Source organism: Alexandromys fortis, unplaced genomic scaffold (genome assembly GCF_014885135.2).
Source record: "Alexandromys fortis isolate MF-2015 unplaced genomic scaffold, M_Fortis_MF-2015_v1.1 scaffold_1, whole genome shotgun sequence".
Classification (NCBI taxonomy): Eukaryota; Metazoa; Chordata; class Mammalia; order Rodentia; family Cricetidae; genus Alexandromys; species Alexandromys fortis.
In genome coordinates, this window is record NW_026067927.1 from 11,868,186 (window position 1) to 11,881,492 (window position 13,307).

General features: G+C 38.8%; 1 protein-coding gene and 1 pseudogene across 8 annotated transcripts in view; one reads left to right on the plus strand and one right to left on the minus strand.

Annotated features, from left to right (window-relative positions):
• The window catches only part of Nfat5 (nuclear factor of activated T cells 5), an 83,545-nt gene that overhangs the window by 52,585 nt on the left and 17,653 nt on the right, over positions 1 to 13,307 (minus strand). The gene's annotated exons all lie outside the window — the stretch shown is intronic.
• LOC126503009 (proteasome subunit alpha type-3-like) lies at positions 906 to 2,129 on the plus strand (annotated as a pseudogene).

Sequence of the window (13,307 nt, forward strand, 5' to 3'; positions counted from 1 at the left end):
GTAGGGAGAAAAAAAAATTGAAGGTCAGTCAATAACCTAACTGCATGTACAGGAAATAAGTATCTTTTCTCTTTTGAGAATTATAAATTTACAAATAAAAAACCTGTATCATGAAGGTTGTGAACAGTTATTAGCTGTATTTGTTCTTTCAGTATATAATCTTATTAAAAACTGAAGAATGAATTTTCCATTGTTTCTACTCTGATTTTGGTTTTACTTTTATTCTTTATTTGTTCAAGATCATTTCTAGAAAAACATTTTTAAAACTAGCTAAAACTAAAATCATAATACAAAAACTTATAAAGGTTTACAGACACAAACACATAAATTTAAATGGAAAAGCAAGGTGAAATCCATTTATGATCCTAACACAAGCAGCTAAGGCAGGACCAGAAACCACAGGTTTGAGGCCATTCTGACTCACAAAGTTAATTCCAGACTCGCTTGGGTTATACAGGAAGATGCTATCTCCAAAAATAAAAACTACCCCTCAAAAAGTGTTTCTGAGCCAGACAATGGTGAGGCACTCCTTTAATACCAACACTCAGGAGACAGAGCCAAGAGAATCTCTGAGTTCGAGGCCAGCCTGATCTACGGAGTGAGTTCCAGGACAGCCAGGGATACACAGAGAAACCCTGTCTTGAAAAACAAACTAAACAACGAATAAAAAAGTGCTTCTGAGAGAAAATGCTCCCTCCAACATTGGAGACTAAACCAAGGGCTTCAGGCCCCTGCTAAGACTTTTCTAAGTAAGACTTTCGGTAAGTAAAAACACTTTAGGAGATGATAAAAAATGTTCCATAATTAGATTAAGGTGATGGTTAAACAACTATTAAATTTTACTGTTTTAAATTTTTACTGTTTTAAATGTATTCTTACACACGCACACATGCATGCCCATGCGCATGGCAAAGGCAGTCAGTCTGTTAGTTGAAGACAGTCTGGTCTACAGATCAAGCTCCAGGCCAGCAAAGGATATAGAGTGAGACAATGTCTCAAAAACAAAACAAAAACAAGCCAGAAAGAAAAGGAGCCTGGCTTTGAGTAATGCCAGGTTTATGCTTTAGTAATTCCAGCATTTTGGGAGCCCAAAGCAGAAGGAATGTTTAGGTCAGTTTGAGTCACACAGTTAAGTTCCAGGTTAGCCTGGACAATCAAGTAAAATCTTGAGTAAAAATCTAGAGTAAAATTCTCTCCTGATGGTAGAGTTTTCAAGATGAATATGCTATGAAGGTTGTGGGAAACAGCAGTACAGTTATTGGGAGCAGATGTAAAGACATCTATGCTATCTTTGGGGTAGAAAAATAAGTCCTTTCTAAACTTTATGAAGACCGGGCGGTGGTGGCGCACGCCTTTAATCCCAGCACTCGGGAGGCAGAGGCAGGCAGATCTCTGTGAGTTCGAGGCCAGCCTGGTCTAGAAGAGCTAGTTCCAGGACAGGAACTAAAAAGCTAGAGAGAAACCCTGTCTAGAAAATAGATAGATAGATAGATAGATAGATAGATAGATAGATAGATAGATAGATAGATAGATAGATAGATAGATAGATAGATGAGTAAATAAGTAAATAAATCTTTATGAAGAAGGCTCCAATAAGCAATTCTTTAATGGTGATCAACATATTAGAGTGGCAGCCACAGGTTTGTTGGCAGATGTTCATTCATTAGCAGACGCTGCAAGAAGAGAAGCATCCCAACATTAGTTCTAACTTTAGCTGAAACACTCCTCTAAAAATCTTGTAGAGTGGCCATATCTATACACACTCATACACATCACTGTTAAGCCTTTTGGCTGCAGTTTCAAGTTAGATCTTACAGTATGAAAGAGGATGCACAGCTCTATATGTATCGACCCATAGGGTATTTCATGGTTATTGGGGTTGTACCATTAGCAAAGCCAGGAAGCTGCAAAAAAGATATGAAAAAGCTTCTGATGAAAGAAATTACTTCCTGTGGTACAGTTAAAGGAGTTGCAAAATATTTTGAGGATAAAGCTTTTGAACTAGAGCTCAGATGGGTTGGAGAATGAACTAAAGAAATATGGAATCATTCTAAAAGATATAAAGGAGAAAGCAGAGAAACAGGCTGAGGAATCTTTGAGAAGATGAATCAGATGATGACAATATGTAACACTTTCTTCGCCAGCTCTTGTTTTATGCTTCTGTGACAGTTCCATAAGACTAGCACAGCACCATGGGTCATATAAACCCACTATTCAATTTATTAAATTTTTGTCTTACCAAAAAAAAAAAAAAAGAGTGGGGAAGCACAAGTGAGAAGCACAAGAACAAGTAGGGTTCCTAAAAATGTCCCTGCTAAACTTCATGGACAAAATTGGCTTCTATTTTTAAAAAGCAAATTATGATTTTTAAGAAGCAAATTATGAATGACAAATAGCAAGCAGGTGGTTTTTTGTTTGTTTGTTTCGGTTCTCCTAGAAATCAGGAAAATGCAACATGCACAGTTATGTTTAACTCAGTGATTTTTAAAAGTTCAAAAAAAAAAGAAAAAGAAAGAAGAGTCAGACAGTGGTAGCACATTTAACCCCGGCACTCAGAAAGCAGAGGCACTGGGATTTCTGAGTTAGAGGTCAACCAGGCCTACAGAGTGAGTTCCAGGACAGTCAGGGATACAGAGAGAAATCCTGTCTTGAATAACCGAAGAAGTTCCTTTATACATGATGAAGAAATGTCAGCTTCATAAAATAGGTAACTTTCTACCAACTGCACTCAAGGATGTAGGAAGGAAATGATCATTGCATCAATAACTTGATTATTTCTAATTTGCAAATGACAGAGATTTAAGAGGGATAAATATGCATCATTATAACTCATCACAAATAATGAAAAGTTAGTGCAAATACATTCTGATCCCTAACAGGCCAAACAGTTTATAATTAATAAGCCTCTGTGTGTTTATTTGGGACTGAACGGCTGCAGGACCAGGCAGGACAGAAACTTCCATCTATAAAAGGTGCCCAATTTTCAGCAACTATATCCACATAAAACCTGAGAGAGTTTGGGAAAGGATTCTAGACACAGAAGAACAGAGTCAAACACAGGCTCTTGGTAGCAGCATTTTCTCAGATGGGCTCTCTTTGCTAGAGGCAAGCAGAGGCACAGCTCCCTTAAGAGAGGCTTCCTGACTCAGCAATAGTGGCAAAAACCCTTGAAGCTCTTTTAAGAGGCTTGCTACCAAACAATTAAATGATATTTATGAGCAGCTGGCAGCGGCAGGCTTCTTGGTGGTGGCATGGACCTTGCAACTCCACAGGGTTGTGACAATAAACGTGGTTTCCACCAGTACCTCCACCATGAAGCCTAGACTCTGAGAAAACCAATCCCCAAAGCCACAGCTTTAATCCTAGCCATGCTGTTTAGGTAGATTAAAGACTCATGTGCTCAGAAAAAAAGATATACAATAGAGAAATTCAGATGGGGGGAAAAAAACCTCTAAATGGTTTACAGTGTGTTTAAAAAATAACATAGGCTTGGGAGAGAAAAGAAAAAGGATAGAGAAAGTCCTTTAAAAAAAAAAAAGAGAGCCAGGCACCAAAGCTACAGAGAGAGAGAGAGAGAGAGAGAGAGAGAGAGAGAGAGAGAGAGAGAAATACAGAGAGAAATACAGAGAGAGAGAAATAGAGTAGTCAGGTGTTGTGAACATGCCTTTAATCCCAGGTAGAGGCAGGTGGATCTCAGAGAGTTCGACGTTAGCGTGGTCTACAGAGTGTGTTCCGGGACAGTCAAACATCTCATAAAACCAAAAATTAAAAAATAAAAATAAAAGATAGAGGTTTTTAAAAAGCCACATAAAGGTGGAAAATACACAGAGAATCTGGATACTGTATGTTATTGTGTTGTTTTGAATTGTTTGTTGAGCAAAGAGCAACATCTGCTACCAAGACATTTGAAGCTAGGCAGTGGTGATGCACGCCTTTAATCCCAGCACTTGGGGGAAGCAGAGGGAAGCGGATCTCTGTAACTTTGAGACCAGCCTGGTCTACAGAGCAAGTGCCAGGACAGGCTTCAAAGCTACACAGAGAAACCCTGTCTCAAACTACTCCCTCCCAAAAAAAGACATTTGATTATAAATGCTGCTGGATTAATCTAACCTATATAGTTTGAAGCCTTGACTTCAAAATTTAAGTCAAAGATATGCTATTTTGGAGAAGAGGTTTTGCTTGTTTCCACAGGAAGAAAAGGCTATAGATTTATTCTTGGTTAAGAAAAATAAGATTGAGGAAGACCCCTTGGAAAATCTCCACTGGGAATGGATGGCTCAGATGATCCAACATTTCAGAGCACGTCTGTTGCAGTTTCTTCTGAGTTCTGCATCCAGAACAGCTTCAAGGTTGCTGGCTGAAGATGATCAAGCTTCTCAGGACTTGACCATAATCCTAAATTTTCTTTGTGTCCCCATAAGATTACCAGCACCCCCAATCACAGGAAATAGCACAGAAAACTACACCCACATTCCAAAAAAAAAATAGGCTATGGATGTTTATCTTTGTTTAGCGTGTTGGTTACAAGTTACAGATAATGGTCAAGAAGAAGACTAAACAAAGGAGATAAGATTCAGGGTTTTTATTTAAAAAAGAAAAAGGGGGAAATGTTGTGATAATGCTCTTCTACACTGTAAAAAAATGTCACTCATATGAATTTAATAGAATGCTGATTGACTAGCAGTTAGGCAGGAAGTATAGGCAGGGCGACCAGACTAGAAGAATTTTGGGAAGAGGAAAGGCAGATAGATGTAGAGGCAGCAAGATGAGAATGAATGCCTCACTGAGAAAAGGTACAAGGCCACATGGCTAAACATTTATAGGTTAAGTTGTATGAACAAATTAATAAGCCTGAGCTAATAGACCAAACAGTTTATAATTAGTATAAGCCTCTGTGTGTTTCTTTGGAAGTGAGCAGCTGCAGGACCAGGCAGAACAGAAACTTCAGTCAACAGATCCTTTCTCTGGCTATAGGAGCAGACTGGTTCACTTGGTGACTTAGCTGGGAGACCACCCTGTGATACATGCCTCAGTATTACATCACTAAGCCCAATACAAGGTTTCTCTCTAGCAGTCCTTTCTTGCTGCTTCCAGTAACGAGGGCTGAACTGCCAACACAAGAAGCAGAGAGTCAATAAAAAGCAGGAATGGCAGCTTGCAAGCCAAACTGCTGAAAGTGGCAAGGTAGCTGGCTGACAGCTGAAAAAGAGGGAGCTGAAGAGTTCCCAGAGATGGTCAAGTTGGGATGAGACAGTGAAACCAGACAAAGAGCAAGAGCAGAGGCTGAAGGACAGAAGGCTATAATATCCAAAAGACACATCGTGGTTATTGGAAGATTTCCAGAGACTTGTCAAGCCTTTGGAACTGAGGGCTTCAGATACTTCAGGGTCTGGAGCTGTAAAACTGACAGCTGTCAAGGTCATGTCCTTATCTAAACATAATCCAGAACTCAGCTTCTGCCAAGGGCTAAGGCATTTTAACTTCCTTGGAGTATAGAAGTACTTACTGCAGCTCACATTTTGTAGGGCTTAGATCCTACAAGGAGCTGTAACACTAGAGGGCGCCAAATGCCACTGTACTGGCCTGCCTGTGGCCACCGCACTGGTGTCAAACACAGGGGCACCAAAACTCAGTCCACAAAGTGCTTCTCTCCTTACCTACTCAAGGTTCCTATGGAAGTAGGACAAAAGTTCCCCCCAGTCCGATGACTGGTTCAAGGGCACAAGGAAAGAAAATAAGTAGAATTGGGAGCAGATTCAGAAACTAGGAATTTGCTGTAAGGGCTCAGACCAATTAGAAAAGGAGAAGGAATGAAATCAGCATTTTTAGGTACTCAAAACAAATTAATGTGTCTAGGTACAAAGGTAACAATGTGAAAATGAGCTGGCTGGCTTGTTTGCTTGGTCCTGCTCTACAAATTCTAACTGATCCATTTACGTTACCAATTACTTCTGGGTCAATTTAGTTCTTTATTCAATGTTCAACAAACCTTTCAACATAGTGCACATCAAGCTTAAAATAGAAATCCTACCCTGTGGCAGAAGAAGAGGGAAGGAGAAATTGTGTGTTTGTTTGTTTGTTTTGAGGCAGAGTCTCTCTAGTAACTCTGGGTGTTCTTGAACTCAGAGATCCATCTGCCTCTGCCTCCCAAGTACTAGGATCAAAGGCATGAACCACCACATCTGGGTGAAACTGTGGTTTTTAAAGGGGGGGAGGGGCAGGTGGTGGTGGCGCACGCTTTTATCCCAGCACTCGGGAGGCAGAGGCAGGTGAATCTCTGTAAGTTTGAGTCCAGCCTGGTTTGCAAGAGCTAGTACCAGGACAGCTAGAACTGAAACCCTGTCCCAAAAAAACAAGGAAAATTTTGTGTGTGTGTGCACGCGCGCATGTGAGCATGCTTAAGTGTATACATTCCTACCACGTGTGTACAAGAACCTATCTATCAATGTCAGAAGAAAGCACTGGATTCCCTGGAACTGGAGATACAGTTAAGTTGTGAGCTGCTTTGTGGGTGGGTACTGAGACCTAAAGAAAGCCCTTGCAAGAAAAATATTTGTAATTTAAAGTGCACTTTTTTTTTTCTTCCTAGGTGGGCATTAGTGCCCTAAGTACCACTGTCTACAGCTTTATTCTGTTATTACTCACTTCAAAAAAAAAAAAACAAAATGGTTTGCAAGCCCCATACCTCCTCTCTCACTTTATTGAGTCTAGGAAGACAACCAATAATTTTCTTACCCTTCTCTCAGCAAAATACCAGCATTAGTAACACAATTACAATTAACATTGATTGAGTATTCTCAAGGACCAACCACTATGCAAAAGACACACCCAGGCAGTATTGGTGCACACCTTTAATATTAGCACTTGGGAGGCAGAGGCAGGCAGATCTCCAAGAGTTTGAGGCCAGTCTGGTCTACAAGAGCTAGTTCTAGGACAGATAGGACTGTTACACAGAGAAACCCTGTCTCAAAAAAAAAAGAAAGAAAGAAAGAAAGAAAGAAAGAAAGAAAGAAAGAAAGAAAGAAAGAAAGAAAGAAAGAGAAAGAAAGAGAGAAAGAGAGAGAGANNAAAGAGAGAAAGAGAGAGAGAGAGAGAGAGAGAGAGAGAGAGAGAGAGAGAGAGAAAGAAAAAACCCACACATAGAGTTTCAATCTCAAAACAATTCTCATGAGAAACAAAACACTATCAGAATTGCTAGGTGGTAGTGGAGACACCACATGACTTTAACATCATCACTTTGGGGCAGAAGCAGGTGAATCTCTGTGAGTTCCAAGCCAGCCTGATCTAAAAAGCTAGTTACAGGACAACCAGTTATTACACAGAGAAACCCTGTCTCAAAAAGCCAAATACATACATACATACATACACACACACATAAAAATGTGTGATGAAACAAAGGGAAAATAAAAATAAAAGTTTTTTTCTGATAAGAAACTTGGAGACAGGCCAAAGAAACAAAAAAAAATCAAACTGGAATAGACAGTGAATTCATAAGCAATCTTTTTAGGAGATAAATCACTGAATAAGCACACACAAAAAAGGTGGTATTCAAAAATGGGGCACAGCTCATAGAGCAGCTGTAGCTTAAGTAGCAAGATCTGTTCCTAAGAAATGTATTATTAATAAATTTTGAATTATTAGTCTCCACTTCACCTTTATTGATCTGAGAACGGGAATTCAATTGCTTTGGGGTTAAACTAAACACCGAAATTGTCAGAAAGCTCATTTCCCTTATAATGTTCCTTGAGAATCTCTGATTTATTTTCAAATAATCAAGCTGAACACAATGAAAATTGACTTATGCCTAAAATGAAATGAAAGAGAAAAAAAGCAGTTCTGCATGGTAATTCTTGGCTAGGGACATGTACATGTATATGTGAACACACACAAGCATTTTTGCCAGGCAAGTAAAAATAAATAAAATTTATTTTTAATATTTAATATTTTTAATAAAAACTATTTGTGATAAAGAAAAAGGATGAAAAAGCAGGGAAAGTTCTGTGAGTCAGCCTTGTTTATATAGTGAGTTCAGACCAGTTAGTGAGACCCTGTCTTAAAATAGGGTCTCTCTGTTGTGTAGCTCCAGTTAAGGTGTGCATTACCATGCTGGGCAAAGATGACACTTTGTGTTGAGAATGCTTTAAAAATACAAAAATAAAGCAGGGCAGTGGTGGTGCACGCCTTTAATCCAGCACTTGGGAGGCAGAAGCAAACAGATCTCTGTAAGTTTGAGGCCAGTCTGGTCTATAAAGTGAATTCTAGGAAAAAGGCTACACTGAGAAACCCTGTCTCAAAACACCAGGGGGAAAAAAATGAAAAATGGTGCCAATGGTTAGAGGGCACTGGTTGCGCTTACAATTCGCCAAAGTTCAATTCCCATAATCCATATGGTAGTTCACAACACACTCGTAACTCCAGTTACAAGGATTCAATGCCCTCTTCTGGCTTGAGAACCGTGCATAGACATAAATGCAGGCAAAAGAGCCATACGCATAAAATGTTTTAAAGGCATGAATTAATGCCCCAAACAGGTACTATTACATAAATAATAGAAGTTCCCTTGATTACCAAGGTATAGACACTGTCTATAATCGTGCCATCTCCAATGCCCAATCATCAGGTATAAAAATGAAAATTCCACTTGTAAACACTTTCATCTTGTTTTAAATATAAAAATAAAAACAATACCCGGCACCCTTGTAAATATGACTACCATAAGGCATAGAAAGTGTCCTTAATGCAACCAACTCCAAAACAAGCCTTGGGAAATATTTGTGTTCTCCTTATCCTCCTCCACTCACTGCCTCGATAAGCAGGTGAAATCCCAAGCTAAGGTTTCACATCAGACACTCTACAACTAAGTCCTGACATCTCCAGTGTGCCAACCCCATTATGCACTGAAGGGATAACATTCTTTTTGTTTAAAAACAAAAAACAAAAACACTTCAGCCTTGACAGTCATCATACTTGGCATCTCTGCTGGAAAAATGTACTGGCTGCAGGTCCACTGGATATTTTATTTCTGAAAGATTATAGAGTCCAAGAATAGCTGGTAGGTGACCGCTCTGTTTTAACAAATTTTTCTATTTTAAAGTGTAGCCAACTTACTAATTTGCTACCAGATGTGGGAGTGTCATATATCAATCTGTTGATTTCATTGGCTGAGCAATAAAGAAACTGCTTGGCCCTGATAGGTTAAAGCATTGGTGGGAGGAGTAAACAGAATAGGATGCTGGGCGGAAGAGGAAGTGAGGTCAGACTCTGCTCTGCTCCCGGAGAGACCCAACAGCTCTGCACTCTGGAGCAGAGACACCATGATGGACGGAGGCTAGAATCTTCCCGGTAAGCGCACCTTGGGGTGCTTACACAGATGATTAGAAATGGGCTAAATTAATATGTGAGAATTAGCCTAGAAGAGGCTAGATAGAAATGGGTCAAGCAGTTAAATGAATACAGTTTGTGTGTTGTTATTTCGGGCATGAGCTAGCCAAGCAGCCAGGGTGTTGGGGACGCAGCCCCGCCGCTTCATATTTCAACAGCTACCAAATATGTATTTATTTGAGTTATTTTCCAGATTGTATAGTTTTCTCAAGCATATTAGTGTTTTAAGGTATTTAGATAGGATACACTGTACACATTATGCCAACTGGGGGAAATGGGAAACTAAAGAGTTCCACAGCTATTTCATTATCTGTTAGTTTAGGACAGGGGATGTAGCTCACTTAAGTAATTGCCAAGTGTACAGTCAATCCCCAGGGTAACATAAATTTATCCTGTAATTCCAGGACTCTGAAAGTAGAAACAGGAGATTCGGCAGTTCAAGGTCATCCTTAGCTACTCAGGAAGTTCAAAACCAGCTTGGGCAGGAAAATTATGTCCAAAAAAGCCCACAAAACAAACAAACAAACCCTACACTTTAAATTTCCTGTTATTTTGTATAGTTTTCGGGGAGTGGAGGCTAATAGTACATTAAAAAAAAAAAAAAAAAAAAAAAAAAAAAAAAACAGGGCTTCAAGATGGTAAAGATATTTGGCCTGATGACCTGAGTTTAATCCCTGAAATCAACACAAAGGTGAAGATTACTTACTCCACAGTTTTCCTCTGGCTTCCACACTGATTGTAGTAAAACACTCAAACATACATCATATCACAAAATAAATTTTAAAAAAATACATAGAGAGATGAGAATAGGAAAAGCAATAAAGCAGGAAAATCATAGAGAGGAAGGAACTTTAAGAATATAGAACCAGGCTAGAAAGATGGCTCAGAGGATAAGAGCACTGGCTGCTCTTCCAGAGGACCTGGGATTCAATTCCCAGCACCCACATGGCAATTCACAACTGACTACAGAGAATCTGAAACCCGCACACAGACATACATGCAGGCAAAACACCAATGCACATAAAGTAAAAATCAATTTATTTTTTTAATATTTATTTATTTATTAAGTATACAATATTCTGTCTGCATATATGCCTGCAGGCCAGAAGAGGGCATCAGATCTCATTACAGATGGTTATGAGCCACCATGTGGTTGCTGGGAATTGAACTCAGGACCTTTGGAAGAGCAGGCAATGCTCTTAACCGCTGAGCCATCTCGCCAGCCCCAATAAATCAATTAAAAAAAAAAAAGAATATAGAACCAAGCTAGGGTGTAGTGGCTAATGTCTTTCATTCCAGCACTTGGGAGGCAGAGCCAGGTAATCTCTGTGAGTTCAAGCCCTGGTCTACATAGTGAGTCCCAGGACAACCAGGCCTATACAGTAAGACCCTTTCTTGAAGGGGAAAAGAACAAAACAAATAAACAAACAAACAAAAACCTAAAACACCTAAACAAAACAAATAACAAAGAAAAAAGTATCAGGAGTTGAGCGTGGCGGCTTTAATCTGAGCACTTAGGAGGCAGAGGTAAGGGGCTCTCTTTGAGTTAGAGGTCAGTACGGTCTATGTAGTAAATTCCAGGATAGCCAAGCCTACAGAGAACCCATCTTAAAAACAAATTAATAAGCATTAAGGATTTTTTTTAAAAGTGTCAACAAGAAAGAAGAATACTGAGGACTTCCACAAGTGAAAATGTCTCTGCTCAAGGAAGAAAGAACTTGAAAGAATCCACTTACTGGGGGAGGGTAGCACCTTTAATCCCAGCACTTGGGAGGCAGAGGCAGGCAGATCTCAGTGAGGCCAGCCTGGTCTACAAAGAGTTCCAGGACAGCCAAGACTGTTACACAGAGAAATCCTGTCTCAAAAAAAAAAAAAAAAAAAAAAAAAAGCATCACTTATTTGATGTGTGGAAAAAGGTACTTTCTGTTACTTCTGCCAAAGGGAATGACAGAGGTAGAAGCCAAAAGGCAGAGCTGAAGTCCAAGTGGAACAGAGGAAGTAAGTTCAGGGTAAGCTGAAACAAAACTACTGTTCTATAACCTTTCCAAAGAGACGAAAAAGGATACTTGAGAAGACAGGGCTTATTTACTTTGTTATTTGGTGAAAACAGATTGCATATACTTGACAATATAAAGAAAAGTACCAGTTAATAAGAAAAAGCCTGAGATACCAAAAAGGAAAGAAAATTCATTTTAGAAAACACCATCAAGCTACCACAGTGGCATGTGATTGTATTCCCAGCTATTCAGGAAACCAAGCAAACTTTATTGTACTTAATAATGATCCCAATGGGCAAGAGTAGTTACACTGGCAGTTTTATTATATTAATGGTTTGTGATTGTTCTACTTTTACTATTAGCTATTTTTGCTAATCTCTTATTGTGACATATTTGTAAATTTCTATTTGTTTGGGTTTTTGTTTGTTTGTTTAGACAGGATCCCACTATGCATCCCAGGCTTGAAAAAAAAATACCAACTTGCTGTGATCCTCTTGTGTCTATCTCCTGAGCATTTGGAATTCCAAACATGTGGCATCACACATGGCCTTTCAAACTGCTCTTATCATGGGTATTCATACATAGAAAAAACATACTATGGTGGAAACAGCACTATCAGTGGTTTCAATCACCCTGGATTTGGGGCAATTGTGGGCACTGTTGTATACCAACATAACCTTATGTAAGTTACTCAAGAGATGAAGACTTACTTTAATTAAAATAGTGGCAATACCTATCTGCCTTGTGAGAGCTAGCAGGGATACATTAAAAGGCACCCAAAACTACTATTAATATTATATAGTAACTGGAACATCTAGAAACAAATGGAAGCCATAGTTTCTGCCCTCAAAAGGGTATGCAATAAGGAAGTATTACTGAGATACGACTTGGACATTATTTCTTTTATTGAAAAATTAATCATGTAAATATCTCATGCCCATTCTAAAATATTTTAATTTCATGAGAAAACACATAACTTTCCTTGCTATAGGTCTTAGGCTTCCTAGCTAGAGAGAGACCTCAAAAAATAAGTTGGAAGCATTAGCAGAAAGTACCTGATTTCAACTTTTTGTTTCGATTTGGGTGAGCACATCTGCACACAAACATGCACACTACATACAAGAAACACAAAAATAATTTAAAAAAATAATTGTTCCCTTTGGCCTTTACAGTGTCAATGTCAACTGAATAATCAGATTTTACATAAAAATACAGACTTTGGGCTTCTCTTGACAAACCACAAGATCTGGCCAATATATAAAAAAGCTGGAGCTGCCTATCCCTTAAGAGCTCAGTTGTAGAAAGTACCATTAAGCCAGTTTCAATGACTTGCATTACACTGTTGGTGCCCATTTTGCAGCTGAGTTTTCAATTCTAGTATTATGGGTTGCAAGATTGAGGTATTTTTGTGTGTGTGTGTGGGGAGAGAGAGAGAGAGAGAGAGAGAGAGAGAATTTCTTTCCTAATGAAAAACTTCAAGTTTAAACACCAGAACAATGAGTGGCCAATTTTCTTTATTAAACACCTTCCGCCACAAGTAAAATTTAAAAGAAACTACCTGTGATAGCCATCATCTTCAATACAAGAACAAAAATGCATCCTGTTTTTTTTTTAAGGGAATAAACTTTCATAGACTTATCAGGTTCTTCAAGAGTTTTGAAGAATTCAATAAAGGCCTTTTTTTTTAATTCAAAAGTCAAGTGTGGTGGCTAAGATCTATAATCCCAGAATTTGGGAGGTAGAAACAGGAGGATCAGGAGTTCAAGGTCATCTTTAGCTACGTGGACAGTTTCATACTAGGTTACAAGACACCCTGTACTAAAAAAAACTATACTTAATGATCTGGTGAGGTCTTACCTAATAGCATACAAGTCATCTTATTTATGTACTCTTATTCTCAAAATAAAGCTACAAGACAAGTCTGCACCA